The sequence below is a fragment of the Glossina fuscipes genome, unplaced genomic scaffold, assembly GCF_014805625.2.
Source record: "Glossina fuscipes isolate IAEA_lab_2018 unplaced genomic scaffold, Yale_Gfus_2 61344, whole genome shotgun sequence".
Taxonomy (NCBI): Eukaryota; Metazoa; Arthropoda; class Insecta; order Diptera; family Glossinidae; genus Glossina; species Glossina fuscipes.
The window spans coordinates 77663-97593 of NW_024003562.1; the positions used below are offsets into that span (position 1 = coordinate 77663).

General features: G+C 33.7%; 1 protein-coding gene and 1 long non-coding RNA gene across 8 annotated transcripts in view; one reads left to right on the forward strand and one right to left on the reverse strand.

Annotated features, from left to right (window-relative positions):
• The first annotated feature begins 5363 nt into the window (after positions 1-5363).
• The window catches only part of LOC119643583 (muscarinic acetylcholine receptor M3), a 101518-nt gene continuing 86950 nt past the window's right edge, over positions 5364-19931 (forward strand). For all 7 annotated transcript variants that reach the window (XM_038042970.1, XM_038042964.1, XM_038042969.1 and 4 more), the window contains exon 1: positions 5364-5596. The gene's annotated coding sequence lies outside the window, so the exon portion shown is untranslated. The remainder of the gene's footprint in view (positions 5597-19931) is intronic.
• Positions 8720-9701, reverse strand: LOC119643586. The gene is made up of 3 exons (XR_005248341.1): positions 9497-9701; positions 9118-9420; positions 8720-9044 (listed from the first exon to the last, which is right to left on the reverse strand). It is a non-coding gene; the product is annotated as an uncharacterized LOC119643586 (long non-coding RNA).

A 19931-nucleotide genomic window follows, 5' to 3' on the forward strand; every position in this document is an offset into this window, starting at 1 on the left:
GGCCATTATGCCTTATTGTTGTCTATTGCTTATTATTTGTGAAATAAGCACTCACTTGAAAAGGTTTGGGAACTGTGGAAGAAGGTTGGGAACTACTAAAGAAAAGTGTCAATTGTTTTCAATTTTTTTTATTTTGTTTTTTTGTTTTCTTATTTTTATTATATATAGACGAAACAAAAGCACATACGCGATATCCGCGTTAACCAGTTTTAGCAATAACACTGAAAAGACAGAAGTTAAATACACAAAAATACCGAAAACACCGAAACAATTGAAAAAACGCAGACGAAAAGAAAACACGCACTACACTGAACACAAGTCGACTCGTTTTTTGACTTTTAGAACAATGTTCTTCAATATAAAATAAACGATGAACGAAAACAAATGATATTTGCTACCTAATCTATGGTGTTTGTTCGTACATATACAATTTTATGTATACCATAGCACATATTCACTTGCAAACACAAGATTGTGTACAGTTATGCTTTAGAAGACTTTGATACAGAAGAATTTTTGCCCACACCGATAAAGAGACCGAAAGAGAAACCAGCTCTACTACCAAAAGTCCCTGAGAGATTTACTATATCGTATTTTGAAACATTTCTTAGTGCCTCCTGTTGCTTGTTCTCTGTAGTGACACCTACAAGCATAGAAACTTTTTGCTCTCTACTTAACGGTAAATCAAATAAATAATCATTTACAACCTGTAGCCATGTACTCGAGCACATGTCGAAGGATAGTAAAGGGTAAAAAATTTGGGACCATATATCTTCTTTCTAATTCTCCATTACATAAATGAAACGCTTACGACGCGTCCCGTATTTTAGGATTATAATACTTTAACAGTGCAACCTCAAGATCCGAGATTATGTAGCTACTTAAACAATATGGAGCTGCACTCTTGAATAAAAAGGTATAAATAATATCAATGGAAGGACGGACGGATATCCCTATGTTGGTCAAGAATTATGTACCTTATATGGCATCTGCTGTAGCAAAGCTCCTGGCGTTAGATAGTTGTTATTATATAATTACGAAAAGCTTTCCGTTAACAATGGCAGAGAATAGGTTCTTTTTCAATTCTTTTCTCTACTATCTCAAATGTCGCTTAATTTATTTTGCATTAGCTCTTATGAGAATTGCTACGTTTAACACATTTCTTTGGCTCTATCGTGCTTAGAGTAAACCAACCTTACGATACAACAAGATCAGGAAATAATACTTTATGTGGTGTAGATATTTACAGCAAAAAAAAACATATGCTTAAGCATTGTTTACACCTTTCACATCATCATAAATCATTTTAGCTCTAAATTTTACATTTCATATTTGGAAAACAAATTGTTCGTTAATTAATTTGATGATCAATAAAACTAATCATACTCAATGCAACAAATGTCGTCGTGTGCGAAATAGCGAACGCACTGGCCAAGTCTGGCGGTTAAAGGAAGAAAATATTTGGCACTGAAATTGGAAGGCGGCCGACGAGAATTGAGAAGTCCGCTCAGTGCAGACGATTGTCAATGTCGCCAACGTTAATTAGAAAATTGGCAATTGCGACGACTGCGCGTCCTTTTTGGTTAGACTACCTATCTCTAAAACTTAAGGCACTCCAGGAAATCAGAAAAGAATTCTTATTATGGAAAACACATCTTTCAAAAATGAAAGACGTGGTGTATTCCACATTTAATGGATAATCCAATAGTTAACTGCAAATTTCTTTACAATTGAGCGAGACAGAATACTTTTGCACTTGTAATTGTAAACCAATTTCGGCTCGCATGAGAATAAGCAAATGAGCGAGCCAGAATACTTTTGCATTTGTAATTGCAAACGAAAAGAAAGAAAAAAAAGCTTGGGATTCTGAAGTGAGGACTCAGTACGAAGAAAAAAAAAGCTTCCTTAAGAAATTATTTGATGCATTTATTAAATGAAGAAGTCTTTAGAAATAGCCAATGTGCGACCTATTCCGTAAATACAAAACTAATTTTTTTAAGCAGTTTACGGATTGCACTTATTTTTGACCCGCATTTTTGAATTACTCTCAGATGTGACCAAATTCATAGTGCAACAGGTGGTTTTTAATAAATACAGACTAATGTTTTCAATTACTCTCAATTGTAAACAAATTCGGACGTTTACCCTCAGATGTTACCGAATTATTTTTGAATTACTCTCGGACGTGACCAAATTCATAGTCGTTTTTTCAATGTAACAGGCGGTTGTTAACAAATACAGACTAACTCCGTACCTAGAGGCAAATGGATAGACAGACAGAATTATGATAATGACAGACAGACATTTGATAACTGGAAAACTATGCAAAATATTTATTTACGATTAACGAGAAGAAAGACTTGATCCGATAAAGATTAAGTTTGATGTTTAGCACAAAAAGCTCAATTGTTTTTCTTTCTTATTTGTAAAAAAGTTTTTATTATATCTACGCATTCATTAATTAAGAATTTTCATTTTGCTTTAAATGGGGTTCTGTATGCCTGTGCCATTGATGTACTTACTTAAAAAGCTAGTCTGTATTTGTTGACCACTTGTTGAATTGAAAAAGCGTCTATGATGGATAAGAAAGCTCTTTTGAACTTTTATTCATTTATTTGTGTGCATATATATATGTGTACTTTTTTTTTGGGTAGTGAAGAAAGGTTCGCGTTCTGTGCGGAAAAGAAATGGGTATTTTGGTCATGTATTCGTTGAATATTTGTTTGAGAATTTGTTTGAAACATAGCTAACGTTATACATAACGAGTGAGTGCCCAGTTTACGAGCTGAGTATGTATTCGACTCGGACAGTGACTGCCGGCGCATCATTTCATTTTTCTAGGTACTTCACGAACTACATTCTCTACTCACGTAGGATTTGGTACTTTCTTCGTACATGCCGAAAATGGTTCAAAAAAATTCAAAGATACGATTTCGCCCTTTCTAATAAGCCGCACGCGTTTGACGACAATCTTTAATCGAGGGCGACACTGTCGAGATCATTTTAAAATAAACTCGTATTATTTTTCAAATCTTTCGGAAATTGTGACTTGGTTCAGATCGCCAAAATAGGATTTTTTTTATTCTAAAAACGGATGGAACTTCCTGGAAGAGCTACTGTATTCCTAAATAGTTTTTAAGCATAAATTTTAACGGGTTATCATTTGTTAATCCACTCTTAAATGCAGACGCGACGACTCATCGCCCACTTCTCGACGTTCTATATTTAGCTTCGCACATAAGCAGAATACAATCACAACAATCTCTGTTAAAAATAATCAGCCAAAGCGACAATCTATCAGTTGTTTTTACGTCGTTCGCTATTTGTACGGTGCTAGTACAAAAATTATCTATCGTCGACATAAACGCAAATTTTAAAATAATTGATTATAAAGATAACAACTTTAGTCATGAAAAAAAAGGTTGATCTTTTTATTCCGTGTACCCAGAAAAGACTGACAATAATTCCAATAATGTTACGTAATCACAAATGTCTGCTTGCATTAATCCAAATGTCTAAAAGAAATGTTTTAGTGGGCGAAACTATTAGGTCAAGTCATGAATGATTTTCGATGCAGCTACGTAGAACCTATTATTTGTATTTATCCACTATAAGTCACTGAAACAAACCAGTTTTTTTTTTTACCATATAGATAAGGTTTCGGTTTGTCTTATGTCAAGTGTGTTATGTGGTACGTGTTACATTCAACTGTTTTTTTAACCTCTGAAATGGAATAAATTTCTTTATATGTATTGTGCCGCTTTAGAGAATAAGCTCATATTCGTTCTCAATCATTCAACAGGTCTTTGTAAAAAAGCCATCGATGCGAGATTAAGCGTATATATTCTCAATAATTTCCGTATACAAATTCCACCCATCTGAGAAAATACAAATTCCATACAATTGAGAATGGAGAGTCGAAAAGTACATATGCTTTGGAAATTTAAACAAGGCAATGGAGTTAAGGCGACAGCTGAAAGAACATGCAGCGTTTGCCGTGAAGGACATGATAAGTGATAACTGAGAATTAGAAATTGGTTTGTAAAATTTCGTTCTGGAGATACGACCTTAAAAGACGAGACGTCCATCCGACTTTGACGACAATATTTTAAAGGCAATCTTGCATTTTTGTCATCACCGGCTGGCATATTTTAGTCAACTCTTCCAATTTGTAATCAAACTCTTCCTTCTCGGCAGTGGTATTGCTATCTAACCATTTGATAGTTTCCGTACATTTCTCCATTAAACGACTTTTATCTGATGAAGTTACTTTAGTGTCCAACCAAAAAGTATAGCTTGCAACCAAAAGTATAGTGTGCAACCAAAAAAAAAAAATGTTTAATGAGAGAAAGAAAAGCACACAGAAGAGAGATAGACAAGGAAAGTGAACGGGAGAGTATTAAAAATTCTAAATAAAACATACAAAGCACAGAACACAAACAATCAAATAAAGACAATTGCACAAAAATCCAATTGCAAAGTGAAAACGGAACAAGAACAAGCAACCTGCCCCAAAAAGGAACAAGCAACCTGGATTATGATTTGGATCGGTTGAACTTGTCGATACAATCAATAGTCTCTTATGGCAGATTTTCTTTACAATCTTTTGGTTTTGCGGAGTAATTCTGCAACTGGCAGCAACTCTATTAAATTGAATTAAATTATGAAATCGAGTATGTATAAAATGAGTAGTCCGTTAAACGGGAGTTAAATGTTGTAGGCTTACAAAATGCGTAGATTGCTTAGACCTCTTTCATCATTAGTATTTCCGAAAACAAAATATGCACATATCGTATTTTTGTATAAGATAAGGAAAATTTATTTGAACAGAAAATATTCCTACAAGTGTTTTTGTTCATTTTGAGAAACTTGGCGTTTGGTTTCTGGAAATGGTGAGAGACTCTACGATTGATTTTTACAAATTCTGAGAGAGAATGCTGATTGGGAAGAAATTTATCTCAGCTTTTGTTTGCTTCTATCAAAAAAAGTATGTATTTTTTCTCATACACATTCTGAGTGGTTTTTGTTTATTTTGAGAAAGCTGGCGTTTGATTTTTGGAAACTTTGGGAGACTCTATGTTTGATTTTTTGTGTACATGACACCCATTTTGAGTAATATTTACTTTTTTTGTGTGCTTATGAGATTTGTTCGGACTTCTTGAGAGAAAAATCTATTTTGCTAAGCATTTGCGTGAATACGATCTGAGAATAAGTGGTGGGAAAAACATAATACGTATGGCTAAATGAGAATAAGTGGGAGAAAAAAACAGAATTTGTTCCAGCTAACTTGTGAAAGTGTGAAGAACGTTGTTAACGATTTGCTAGGTATAACAATTGGATTTAAGCTTAAATTTAGACTTTATTTAAAAAGTAAAAAGAGTGGTGACAGTAGCGTATACATGTGTGTTTCTCTTTTTTCAAAAAGAAAGAAATAAACATAAAAAAATTGGCAAACAAAAAATGCAATTTTTATTTACTTAACATATCTGATAAACAAATAAAAATGATTAAATAAAACTAAAAAAAGGATATAAGTGTACGAGAGAAAAAATCTGGTACTTGTGCGAATCGAAAACATGAGAAAAGCCATATAAAGGTAAACGCATATTAATAATAAAAATAATTTTGTGCTTCATCCCGTAACATCTGAAAGAAAGCGTCTGAATTTCAGAGAACTTTGGATCTATGAAAAAAGAAAGTATTGAAAACGCATCATTTTCCTCAAAATAGATATCGAAAAATACGTTAAATGTATTCGTGAAAATTAACAAAGAAGCCCGAAAGATTAAAGTCTAACGACCGCAAAATAATCGCATGTGATAAACGTCGTTCATTATAAGTTGTTGGCGTGCTTATCATCGTCTTTATGTGCAATAGGCAGTTGAATTGGGCCCCTTTTTAATTTTTCAACATCTAACCAAAGGATGGAAGCTTTCTCAGTACGCATGGTACAGTCCAAACTATTTCTAACTAAAACAAATTAGTTACTGTCAGTAAAGTGGCGTAAGTTTAATGACCTTCGGTAGAGTTCCTGAAGGGTTCTTCTCCTGGATTTTGCCATTTTGATGGTGATAGTCAAAGAGCAAATAATTTTTTTTTTAATAAGTAAATAATTTTCATCAAAAAATTGAATCTGCCCGGATAGTACATTCATTAAAGTATAGAGATTCGTAACGTTTTTCCATACACAGAGTGCATAGCCGCAAAAACTTAATCACATCTCTATATGTGTCAAAAACATTGTTCGGAAACAGTTTACCAATCGCAGAAAATGAATTGCGTAAGAACTGGATATTGGCTTTAAAAATAGGACTTAATTTTTGCGTCAGTATCTCGGAATACGCTTTAATTTATTAATAATGAACCGTGAAAAGAACGACAATAGAGTATTACTCAAATCGTTTGAATCGATGCTGGTGTTGAAAGCAGTTCGTTGCTTTTTTCCTCTTCCTTGAGTAAAAAAAAGTATTAATTAAATTTTACAGCGGAAAATTACCAGTCTACTAATCATCATTCCATTCTTATTATTCTAAAGTAGATTGTAAGTTGAATGCGTACGTTTCCCTGTAACTAATGTGAAGAACTACTCTCTACTACTATAACAGCCTAAAAAAAGGATTACTTTTTGCAATTTTTTTAGATGGAAGAAAAAGTAGTAAAATAATAAAATATAAAACCATATTTTCTCTGAGCCTAAAACTTTTTTACAAAAGCTTTAATATGACAGTTTTATAGAACCAATAATAAATAAATCAAATAATAATATAAAAAGCAAGTTAAATTTCTAACTGATTTTTGAAGTAGAGGGAATGAAAAAAATAAACTTAAAAAAGGAAAAGCAGAGAGGTGGATTTAAGGAAAATGCTTAAGGGTTTTGATTCTCAATAAGAATACTTATTTCGAACTTAATACTAAAAAAGAATACTTATTTCGAACTAAATGTATCTTCCTATATCCAGGGAACACAAGAGGGCCTTTTGAAAAAATTCATTTTTTTGTACGAAAGAAAAATTTTTAAATGAACTTATTGAAAAAATCCTACCTGTTTCACCTTTTTTGGAATATATTGTAAAATTGGAATGAAAAAGATAAAAACTATTCGAGTGATGCTGTTTTGCGATTTCAAAACGATTGCTTCGAGATAAATGCTTTTAAAATGCACAAGTTTTTTGTTGCAACAGGTATTTTATTATTTTTTCTTTTAGCATGCGATTTCAGTCCCATTAAACTTCCAAATTTAAATGTTGCTCCTCGTCGACTTTAAGCTCAATAGTGGTTGTTTTGCCGTGCTTGCCAAAAGGGAGCAGGTTTTACATTTCACATGTTTCAATGGTGGAAAAGATGGCCACAAAATGTACCATTTAGTGAAAGAATTCATGATCAACATCAACAACTTCATCCCAAACTTTTAAATTCTTGGCAATAACATTGAAAGCCTTCAAATCACTTTCAGCTTCGTATCAACTCAACTTGAAGGTAGACTAAAACATTTTCGTTTGGAAACTGTTTTAAATTAAGTTCTTCTTCATTAAGATCTTCTGCAGAATTCTAGTTACGGTAATAGAGAAGCGCTTCCGAAAAAACACTAAATTTCAATAAACCAATATAATGCGGGTAGTTCATTTTTTCTTAGGTGTTTTAGAAAGCCCAAAGCAACGGTTAAATAAAAAAAATTGATTTCCAGAAATATTTACTGTAGTTAAGATGAACCTTTTTAAATATTATGCTTATTTCCAATAGGGTTATAAAAATATTACGGAGGGCTTCTTTAATGTTATGTATAAAAATTCGAGTGTTCGGATAAGTTTCCAGGAACTAAATATATCTTCCAGTTTTTAGCTGCCGCACCTACGGTCTTTTTGGAAGTAAGTAAGTGTGAGTCCTCAAATTATAATTTTAAATGGAGTTGTATTTTTAAGCACACAATTAATCATACAAACATATAACGTAATGATCAGCACGATCATTACGTGCTATAATTTGGTATTCCACTCTTGCGACATAGCTCACACTACCTGCCAACAAATTTAATTATTTGGTATCATTCACGCTTCATATGAATATGAGAGGATTCATAACGTTCTTCAACGTTCTAAATTTAATTAAACCCAAAATAGAGAATAAGCGTTTTTTAAGGAAAGGTGATTATGGCAAGAATACGAATTTAAGTTGATTTAATGCCAGTTCTCGCCCACTAACACTTGTGATTAAAAACTTGTGCTTGTAGAGAATTATACGCGGTTATACGAAATTTTAATGTTTATGAGGTGAGAAAGACTCTGAAGTACCTTTTTCCCATTTTAAAGGGCCAACGATTACGTTTATACTTACACTTCAAATCATGATTATATTCTTTATTGAAAATTAGTTCAACTATTTTTTTTTCATTTATTCGTATTTACACAGTTACTCTTTTCTTCGTATATGTGCTTGCCGTTAGAATTTATAAAGGAGGAAGGGGTGTTTTCATACAAGCGTACATACTCATATACAAATAAAGTTTTGTTGATTTTATACCCATGACCGAAGGATGAGGACCATTGAAAAATGGAAAAAACATACGAAATTATTTACAATTCAAAAGAGGTACGGAAAAAATGTACGAAAAACATATGAATTCAAAAGGATGTATGAATTGTAAACAATTTCGTATATTTTTTCCATATCTCCTTTTGAATTCATGTGTTTTTCGTACATTTTTTTCATATCTCCTTTTGAATTCATGTGTTTTTCGTGTGTTTTTTCATACTTCCTTTTGAAATAATGTGAAAGCGTTTGCACGGAATGAAAACGTACCCCGGAGGAAGCTTTAGAGACATCACAACTATATATTTTCGATCAGTAAAAAACTCTGAATCGATTTACGCATGTCCATCTGTCGGTCTGCGTAATGTCTGTTGCAAACATTCTCCTAGACGCAAAAATGAAACTGTCGACCTCAAATGTGGCAGACACATTGGAAGCTTTTGTAGGGCAGGCTAATATTAAAAATAGACGAAATCGGTCGAAGGACGCACCTACAGTGCTACATATAGCGAGTGCATCTGTTTTTCAAAAGAAATAAAAAATTGGTTTTATGCTTATTACTCATAAACTATAGCAGATAAATGTACAAACCTTCATTGTATGTACGTTCTACGCTCACATTCAATATTATAGAGTATTAACACTTTCTTTTTCAATTCCTTTATAATCCACAGAAACAAATCCAAAACTCCATAAAATACGTAATTTCCTGGCCAGATATAAAATCGGTATGCACCCAAGCATGTCCGTTTGTTCGTATGTGTATCTGCCTGTTTGCCAAATTGTTTATTATATGTGGTAAACAATTTGTGGTGGCAGAAATGAAGATACCGGCCAAGAAATTAGCAAGACAATTTGAAAATGATCCAAACCGGTCAGAGGTCTTGCCCACACCTATGAAACATAAATTGTAAACACATTTTCTTTTCTTTTTTTTTTGTTTGTTACTTATAAAATGCAACGGATTTACCATATAAACTTTCACTTTTATTCTGAAAATAGAGAAAGTCAGACGCGAACATACAATATTATAGAGAATGAAGATTGAGTTGTTTCCCTTTTTATTCGTCGGTGATGTGTATCAAAGGTTCGGTCACGACCGATTATAATTGTTTTACTTGTTATTGTTTTGCCGACTTTCTATAAAATTGTGCTACTGTTCGTGAAATTTTATAACTGCTTCTAGTGTTTATTTGTTTTTATTTGAGATACAAAATGTAAATGTGTGTTAATAATTGTAACCACAGCAGTTACATCTCATATATATATATATATATATATATATATATATATTTATTATTATTATATATACATAGATACTACGTTGTAATAAAGAACAAAAGAACAGTTGTGCAATACGTGAAACAGAAGAAGTTACAATGCGGGACCTAATTATTTTTATTTCTGTACAGATATACGGATGAGTGCTTATTAAGATGGGCAGTGTTTTCATATGTTTAAATCGATGAACGGTATTAAAAACTTTAATTTAGCTAGTTTACATTAAAAATTGCTTTAAGTGTCAACGTGGAACAAAGCTGTGTCTCCGCTTGTAATAATAACATGAGATTTAAAGCCAGGTATGGATCTCTGCATACTGAACTAAGCGTAGAAAACAGAGATTCATATATTACGGATCTTCGTAGTGGTTTAAATTACCTTCATGCTGATAGCTACTCTAATTATATTAAGAATTATGATATTTTTTCCAATATGTAATTGTCGGATTCTGAAGTTTTCAGTGCTCTACGTGGACAAAAATTTTTCTTGTTTCCCTGTTTCCATGGTTCGGATGGCGTCTTTTCGAGCGTCCTAATCAGTTGCGCGGAGGTTTTAGTGAAACCGATTAAACATATTTTCAATCTTTTCCTGTCTAGTAGAGCTTTCCCAAATATTTGGTCTGGCAGTAGACAATCAATTGAAAATTATTGAGGCATTGCGAGGCTATCCGCTTTGCTTAAATTGTTGGAAAAACTTATTACAAAGAGATTAGCTACCAATATTAAAGCAACCGTATCAACCGTGGGCTTATGAATGCCAAATCTACTTTTTCTAATCTCTTTGAATTTGTTTACCATGTCTTCGAATCATTCAAAAATGGCATGCAAACAGATGTTATTTATTCTGATCTCAGGAAGTCGTTTGAAGATGTCAGTCATGAGTTACTAGTTTTTAGGTTAAAAAAAATTAGTTTTAGTCGCGGTCTTGCAAATGCTTTCGTTCTTATCTTACGGATCGTACCTAAAGTTTTAATTAAATCGCACCTGTCTGGGCATCTAATAATGAAATCTGTAGTTCCGCAAGAGAGCCATCTAGGCGCGTTGTTCTTTTGTTTATTTGTGAATGTTTTGCCTAATCTAATTCAACATTCGAGATTATTAGTGTATGCTGATGATGTTAAGCTGTTCCTTCCTCACCAAACTTCGAAAGTTTCCGTGTCCTTTTCACTGTGGGAATGGTGTAAGATAAATGCCATATCGTTCAATATACAATGTAAGTCTATGTCGTTCAGCAGGATGTGCACTACCAATTACAATTTTGAGTGTAAGTTAGATGGTGAGCCTTTGGAGTCGGTGTCGTTATTTAGTGATCCCCGTGTAATTTTTGATAGGAAACTGAGATTTAATCTCCGCGTGAAACCGGTTGTATGCAAAGCGAGAACTGCCATTGGTTTTATTAAAAAGCGTTGAAAGGACTTTTATGTCCCTCATGTTACAAAAGGTCTCTAGTTGAGTATGTAGGGCCGGTAGTCGAATATAGGTCTGTCATTTGGTCTCCCAATTACAATTATTATATTGATATCCAAGAATTTCTTTTGTTTGCCCTGACAGGATCATGATGGGAAAATAAAAAAGCATTACTTCCTTATGAACAGTGTTTAATTTTGATCCATGATCCCTTTACCAACTCTTGAACGTAGAAGGTTGGTTCTTGAGATAGGATTTTTTTTTATTCAAGTGGGTATTTCGTCTCCAGTCTTCCTTTGTAGAATTTATTTTAATATTCGTACAAGGGTTTCAAGGAATCTCATTTCTTCTTGGTTGTCGCAGTGTAGGAGTAATTATGAACTCCTTTCTTCCTTCGGTGCTCTTTGTAAACAATTTAACGACTTTCAGTAAATATTTTCGATGGACGATTCAAGCGATTCTCTGAAATCGGACTTGCTTAATTTACGTTATTAAGAAGACTCAACGTACAATTTTTGCAATATATCTACAAATTTTATTACGTAGATTTGTCTCGCTCTTCTTTTTCACATACGGATAAGGAATGAACTGTGCATTTTTATTTATTTATTTATTTATTCCACTTATACTAGAAACTCAACTAAAACAAAATGGCAGTCGAGTTCAATTGACTCTTAAGTAAATCTTAAAATTAATTAATAATAAAAGTTAGTATAAGTACAATAAAACAAATAAGGAGGAAAAAAAGAAAAAAAAAAAAGCATGTACACAACTAGCATAGAGCCATACCCACAACCGGTACAGGACCCAATGGCAAGTGAACCCCTAAGCCATCGCAAACATGCATAAGCTTGGCAACCGATAATTGTTAACAACAAATTAATTTTCGACTCATAATGACATATTTAAGGTTAAGTCAGTTTAAGTACGACGTAGGTAAATCGCGCGTATTAAGCAATGTTGTTTTAATGGACTTTAAAGAGTCCGTTAATGAGAATAAATAATAGACGTCATTTAGGTTCTTGCAAACAACTCTGAGAGGGTTAAACAGTTCAAAATTATATTTGCATTGACTAAGCTTTATCAACATAAAGTGCCTAGAGAAGCGGTTAGGGACATTAAAGCCTATCTCACGAAGTAATGCGGGCGAGTCAATTGCACCATTTATTAATTTGATTAAGAAGGAAATCCCAAGAACAAATCTACGTTTCTCGAGTGACGGTAAGGATAACAGAAGCAACCTATTTTCATAGGGTGAAAGAGTGGAAATCGGGTCCCAACCCAAATTCCTAAGGGCAAACAGCAAGAATTGCTTTTGTATAGATTCAATTGAACCTACGTAGCACCTATATGAAGGAGACCACACAACAGAGGCATACTCAAGTATAGGTCTAACCAAACATGTGTAAAGCCTTTTCGTAATGTAAGGATCATCAAGCTCTTTGGACCACCGCTTTATAAAACCAAGCGCGGACCTAGCTTTGCTTAACGAGGACTCAATATGCAAATTGAAACGTAACCTATAATCGAATAGAACGCCTAAATCTATGAACGAATCGACGTCTTCCAACCTGTGCGAATCAATGAAGTATTGAGTACTGAACGACTTCCTTCTTAAGAAAGAAAGCTTCTTACATTTATTTAGATTTAGTTTCAGAAGATTGAGAGAGCACCATGCAACCAAATTGTTCAAATCACTTTGAAGATGATGTGATTGCGATTCTACGGAAAAAGAATAAAACAGTTTCACATCATCAGCATACATTAAAATCTCACTGAATTTAATCACGGAGGGCAAATCATTGATGTATAAATTAAATAAAATAGGTCCCAAGTGGTTACCTTGAGGTACGCCAGACGTCCCGCGGAATTCATCCGAGGTAATGAGGTTAAACAAAACCCTGAATGATCTACCATGCAGATAAGAGCTTAACCATTCCACTAAGAAGAGAGGAAAGCCAGAGGTCTGGAGTTTAAATCTAAGTAGTTTATGATTAACCATATCAAACGCTTTGCTAAAGTCAGTGTAAATGACATCAGTGCGAGAACCACTAGAAAAAGCCTTGAAAACATGAGAAGTAAACTCTAACAGATTGGTCACCGTAGATCTTCCCTTTCGAAAACCATCCTGGAAAGGAGAAATATACAATTTCATGGAAAAGGCTATATGCTGAGCCACAATTCGCTCGAACAGTTTAGGTAAGACACTCAACTTGGCAATGCCTCTGTAGTTCTCTACAAGTTGCCTACTACCACTTTTGTGAATAGGAATAAGGAAAGAAGTCTTCCAACACAAAGGGGAAACACCTAAATTCAAAGATTTATTAAAAATCTTTGAGATAACATCACAAAGCTCGCCAGCACAAGATATAAGTACACATGAGGGGATTTCATCAGGTCCAGGCGAACAATTATATTTCAGAGAGCTCAATCCTTCAAAAACGTCATTTTCAGCTATAACAAAGTTAGGAATTGAAATCGAATTAGAAATCGGATATGGATAGTTTACCGATAAATCAAAATTGGCAGTTGAAAAGTTCTGTCGGAAGTATTTCGCAAAGAGATTTGAGGTTTCAAAATCATCCGAGGACTCGGAGCCATTAAAAGACACAAACGACGGATTTATAGAGAGTTTCTCTTTTGGAATTAACGAAATTAAAAAAGTATTTAGGGTTAGCAAACAAGGAGGATTTAACAAACTGAAGGTATCTGCAGTAGTATTGGCGGTTGAGGGAATTAAATTTATGCCTTGCAACAGAGTAAGCGAAATAGTCGAAAGAAGAACCACTTTTCGAAAATTTTTTGAAAAGCTTGTTTTTCCTATTTATTTATTTATTTATTTATTCCACTTATACAAGAAACTCAACTAAAACAAAATGGCAGTCGAGTTCAATTGACTCTTAAGTAAATCTTAAAATTATTTAATAATAAAACTTAGTATAAGTACAATAAAACAAATAACGAGGAAAAAAAAAAAGAAAGAAAAAAAAAAAAAAAGCATGTACACAATTAGCATAGAGCCACGCCCACAACCGATACAGGACCAAATTGCAAGTGAACCCCTAAGCCATCGCAAACATGCATAAGCTTGGCAACCGATAATTGTTAACAACAAATTAATTTTCGACTCATAATGACAAAATCTAAGGTTAAATCAGTTTAAGTACGACATAGGTAAATCGCGCTTGTTGAGCAATATTGCTTTAATAGACTTTAAACAGTCCGTTAATGAGTATTTAATTGTTTTATTAAACCACGGGGGACCCTTGCTTCGAGGACGAGACTGCTTGATCAGAACGGATGCAGAAATAGCTTGATTTAATATATTGTAGAACGACGACAGTAAGCTATCAATGCTTCCCCCTGAGAAATCGAGCACAATATGAGAAATATGTGATTTTAGTATGGAAACATTGATTTTATGGAAATCATAAAGTTTATATGAAGAATTTGAATTTTTAACGTTATAGAAGTTCAACGAACCAACATACTTGTAATGAAAGGAAACACCCAATGCTGGATGATATGGATCCTCAGGTAAACTAAACAGAATACAACGATTAAGGCAAACCTCAGGAAAATTTGCAAAGCAGAGATTAAGAAATCTACCATTGCAATTAGGGGTACCATTGTATTGAACTAAATTATTATCAAATAATTCATTGAAGAACACAACGGCTTTATCAGATGTTGAGGTAGGAATCAAACAGCCAGAACTATCACTGTAAAACCAATTGACTTGAGGCAAATTGAAGTCACCCAACGCAAGGACAATATCGGTAGGTATAGATTGCTTGGCCACTTCACAAATGAGGGCGGCCTGTTTCTTATATACAGAGATATCCGAATTTGGGGGAATATAGGAGCAGGTCACATATAAGTGTTTATTAGCAAATTTCACTCGAATGGCGATAAATTCAACATCGGGAGTAGCTGGAAATTCAAACGAATAGGTGGGGAGTGCCGAAGAAATGGCAATTAAAACACCACCACCATTGCGATACAAACGATCGTTTCTGAAAACTTGAAACGAATTATGGAAAAGTTCCGACGAATGTAGATCCGGCTTTAACCAAGTTTCAGTGAAGACCAAACAGGAAAACTCCGTGCTCACTGAATTTAGAAAGGTGGAAAGAATTTTTGAATTTAGGCCCCTAACATTTTGATAAATGAGAGAAAATGAGGCTGAAGAAATATTTAGTTTTTTGAAGGGGAAAGAGCTACTGCATTCGCATTACGGGGTCGGTCCCGAGGGATAAATTCCTTAATTAAGGATCCAACCGGCCACAATGGTTTTTTTAAAATCAAATCCATATTTTCGGTCGGAACTAGAATTTTAAAAGATGAGATAGCTCTAGATTGAGAAGGACCCAGTTTGAAAATACTAACTCGCTTTATATTGACAGAAGGGGCTTTCGCTGCCAGATAACCCCTTATGTTTTCAACAGATGTATCTGGTGCCAGTCTTGACACAAATATTGCCTTTCTGGGAGGAACTGCCTTCAAGCTTGTGCGACGTGCTCAGTTTGGCGACCAGCATTTACACTCGAACAGCGAGGAGGAGAGGACGATTTACTATTACCCTTATTAGTTTTGGGCGATGACGCCTGAGAAGATTGACTGACATCTATGGGAGGAGATACCCTTGCCACTTCATCATAGCTCAAGCCAGGAGGACTTCCCGGATTTTTTGTAACTTTTATGTTACCGACCGACTCAGCAGTAGCAGAAACGTTAACGTTCTTTGCAGATTTTAGGGAATCGGTAACTTGCACCGACGAAACGGGCTTAGGAGGTGACGAACCACACGCTACGCTACGCGTTGAGACTTTGTTAGCTGGAGAGGAAGATGACTGCGCAATATACCGACATTCATCAAACCTAGTCTTGATTAATTCAAACTTCTCCCACAAAGAGCCGAGATTTTTGGTCAAATCTGTGAAACAATTTCTCGTCTCCGTGAAGAGTTTGTAGAAATCAATGTCCCGCTTTCTACAGTCAGGACATGACCATCGTAAACCTTTAGAAGGGTCAAGGACTGCATCAGCAGCACGGCCGGTAATACCAGCACACTTTGCATGTCCAAAGCGATCACACAACCAACAAGAAATGAATCGTTCAGATTCAGGGCCGGTTTTCGCACGACATGGAGTAAATAAGCAATCCATGTCAATTGGAACAACAAAAGTAGCTTATGAAGGGAAAAAAGAAAAACTAAAAAATTGACAGCGAATTAAAGCAAATATCTCACTACCTTGCCCACTGTAAATAAAGAGCGAAAGCTAAAGAACTGTAAACAAAAGATTAACAGGCAAAAAAAAGAGACTTTTTACAAAGAGCTCAATTGTTGCTTACACAAAACCAAAATGATTTTTTCACATAAATGAATATAATATTCATATACGTTAAATTAACACTTTATTCTTTGAGAGAAATTATAAAATTGAACACGATTAAAGCAAAAAATAAAAGCAAGAAATACACTAAAAAATTAAAATATTTCTTGCACTGAATAAAAACGCGACCACAACACGACGCAGAGTTGCCAAACTGATTTTAATTATTTATTTGGTTTAACATCTGATTCTTGTTACTTAAATGGTGGGATTAACTTTGCTTGTTAGTCTTAATTTAGTACAAATATTCTACTTTTAATTTTTAAACATTTTTGCTCATATTATCTGAGTAGTTTATTTTGTATTGGCTGTATTATTTAATGGTGTATTTAAATAAATAAATAAAAATAAATAAATCCCAACTTTTTAATATATTCCTTATTTCTTTTGTTTCAATACAATTTAATTTGAAAGTGCGGGTAATGTGCCGGTTCTTCTATTCTATTATTCGCCTCAACTAGAAGGCCTATGCCGAGACATAGATTCCGTTGTCAAAATAAGTTACGAAGGCTGCAGAAGCTAAATCCCGAATTTCTAAAGGTGAAGATCTAAAACATGCGTTTGAGAATTTTCTCATCTTCCTTGAACCATATCTGCGAGTCGTGCGTGTCGTATTTAAATGTATATTCGCAAAAACCTAAACAAAAAAGGAGATCATCATTCAATTCTGCCTATGTGCACTTTTTTGGTTCATTAAATGCTCTTTTTCGTGCATAGTCTTACAAAAATAAATTTGAATAACGCATTCAATCACTGCAACGAATATTAGAAATATTTAAATCGTGGTTTATTGTACAACAACGCTTCGCAAGAGCAGAACAAGAAGTTACTTACAACCAGAAATACCAAACTTCCTATAAAACAATTCACTTGTGTTGGCATTAGTAGTTTAGCTTACTTTATTAATTAATAACAATCGCAAAATGACAACAAAGTCATCGCTCGCACCAAGTTTTCCTAAAATGTGTTGGAAAAACGATTTTGATACGCGAAACTTCTGAAAAAATCTACGTGCAACGATGCATTCACGGTTTTATACACATTGTCCGTAAATATACAAACTCGCTTACTCATACGTATTCGTGCAACATAAGGGCCGTGAGCCGTCCCACAGAGTCCTTCTACGTCTTACAAGATTTCGATGTTCCTTTATAATGTGAAGAAAGAATCCATTCTACCTGGTATATAATATTCCTTGACATTATTTGACTACTTAAAAATATTTTAATTACCTTTTTTTTGTTTTGTTCCATACAATGGAGTAGGCTTGTTGGTGATAACGCCAACAATATATTTAGTGTAGTAAGTTTTTATTTCTAGATCCTTTGCGTTTTATCAATGATAGCGGCAGTATATAAATGTACAGAAATTTTGATGATACAGAATTGACTACAAGCTTTGGCGAAGAATATTAATTAGGCAATCGGAGTAAAAAATAAAAATAGGAACTAATTTACTTCTCTTCCCCAAATTTAAAATTTTTTATTTTGGTTTATTTGTTTGTAAGCAATTTTGTTTGAAATTTATTTTACTTTCAGCTTGCAACTGGTTTCTCTTATAAAAGCAAATTTGTACAACCAATATTAAGGCAAAGCGTGAGCTGTTGTGCTTACGTCTGATTTAACAACTTTCTGAACACAAATTTTCATATTTGATTATATCCTGACTTCGTAGTTCATAATTCATGTCTGCAATTCACATTCTTCTTCATGTGATGTTTCCATCAGAGCACATTACTATAGTAAAGTTCTCTTCCGTAATAGTTTTCGATCTTAGTGTATTAATTACTTACGACTTGCCAACACTGGGATAAACAACGAAATCAACGCTGATTTATTTTATATCTATATGAAGTTTTTCTTTAAAAAAAAAAAAGAAATTCGATTTAAAAGAGTTCCAATTGTTGACATAAGTTGAGGTCAATTATAGAAAGAAGAGTTAGAAAAAAAGTGCGCACTCCACAACAACCTCTTGGTAAAAAATTTCGTATAAAATCAAAGAAAGTTTGAATATAAGTATTTTAACTGAAAGAAGAGACTGATTTATGATTTTTTTGTTACTCAATAAAACAATACATAAATTTTACAATCGTTTCCTGGCTATTAAAAATATTTGTTTTTAAAAATAATATATTTTGGGTGTTATTCTATCGATGGAAGCACACTTGTACGAATAACGGATCCGTGTAAGAAGTATGTCATCCTACGCATTTTCAAACATAGTATCCTTTTTGCCCATAGTATCCACAAGCCCTTGTCATTGGCCAACAATAAAATACTTAGGGCCTCTTTATTTGCAGAAACACGCACAGATTGTGTTTGTTTAGAAATTGCGTACTTCCCTGCATCCACGAGTAAAATAAAATTTATTGATTACGTCCATGATTTAAACTTTAAAAAAAGCCATTTGCACGTGAAAATGTCAGCTTAATTATAAAGGCACACAATTTATTATTACGAAACAAACGTTTTTCCTTCTAATAAGCTATAAAGAAAACAAATACCTGTTGCAGGTGACTCAACTTGGCTTATTTTGGTAGAAATCTATCGGTATATCGGATAGTTACAGATAATTAAAGGAAACTTTGTTTAAATCGAAAAATTAAATCAAAAAATTTTTGTCGAAAAATTCCTTGAATATTTATTTTCATTATAATATTTATTGTAAAAATCAGTAGAGGAGGATTAAACAAACAATGTGAATACAAAACCAAAAAATGTAAACTTTTAATTTAATTCAGTCTCTACGAATACAATAAGCCGCGTGTTCCGATAATAGCTTAGATACGTATTAGTGAGTTTGTTAGCCAAATAAGTTATGTTAAGTGGAATAGAACATCTTTTCAAAGTATATAAAGTTTAGGTGGGGTGTTTGTTTGATATTTTTGAAACATTTCAGGGGTGCGGTCCTCCTTTAATTTGATCCAAAATTAAAAAAAAACATTAGAAATTCCGTGTCGCTTCGTAAGCAAGAATCAATTGAACCTATGGTCGCGGTGAAAATTTATTTTCCGATGTTTGGCGAGTAGTCAGTGCGTATTGCTTGTCACATTAACTTGTGCACTATGAAATTGACAAACAAATGTAGAAATAATTCTCGGTTCGTTTATGATGCCGTAATAGGCAAAACATCAAATTTATGGTAATTCCGATATACGCCAATATATGTACAAAAAAAGGTTAAATGTTTAGTTTGTCAAATTGCAGGAGCAATCATCATGCGGAATAAGCGAAAACGGAAAGCAATGAAAATGGGCTTTAGAATACATCTTACTTTAAAAATAGTCGTAAGAGAAAGTGAAAAAAATAAAACCAAGCAAAAC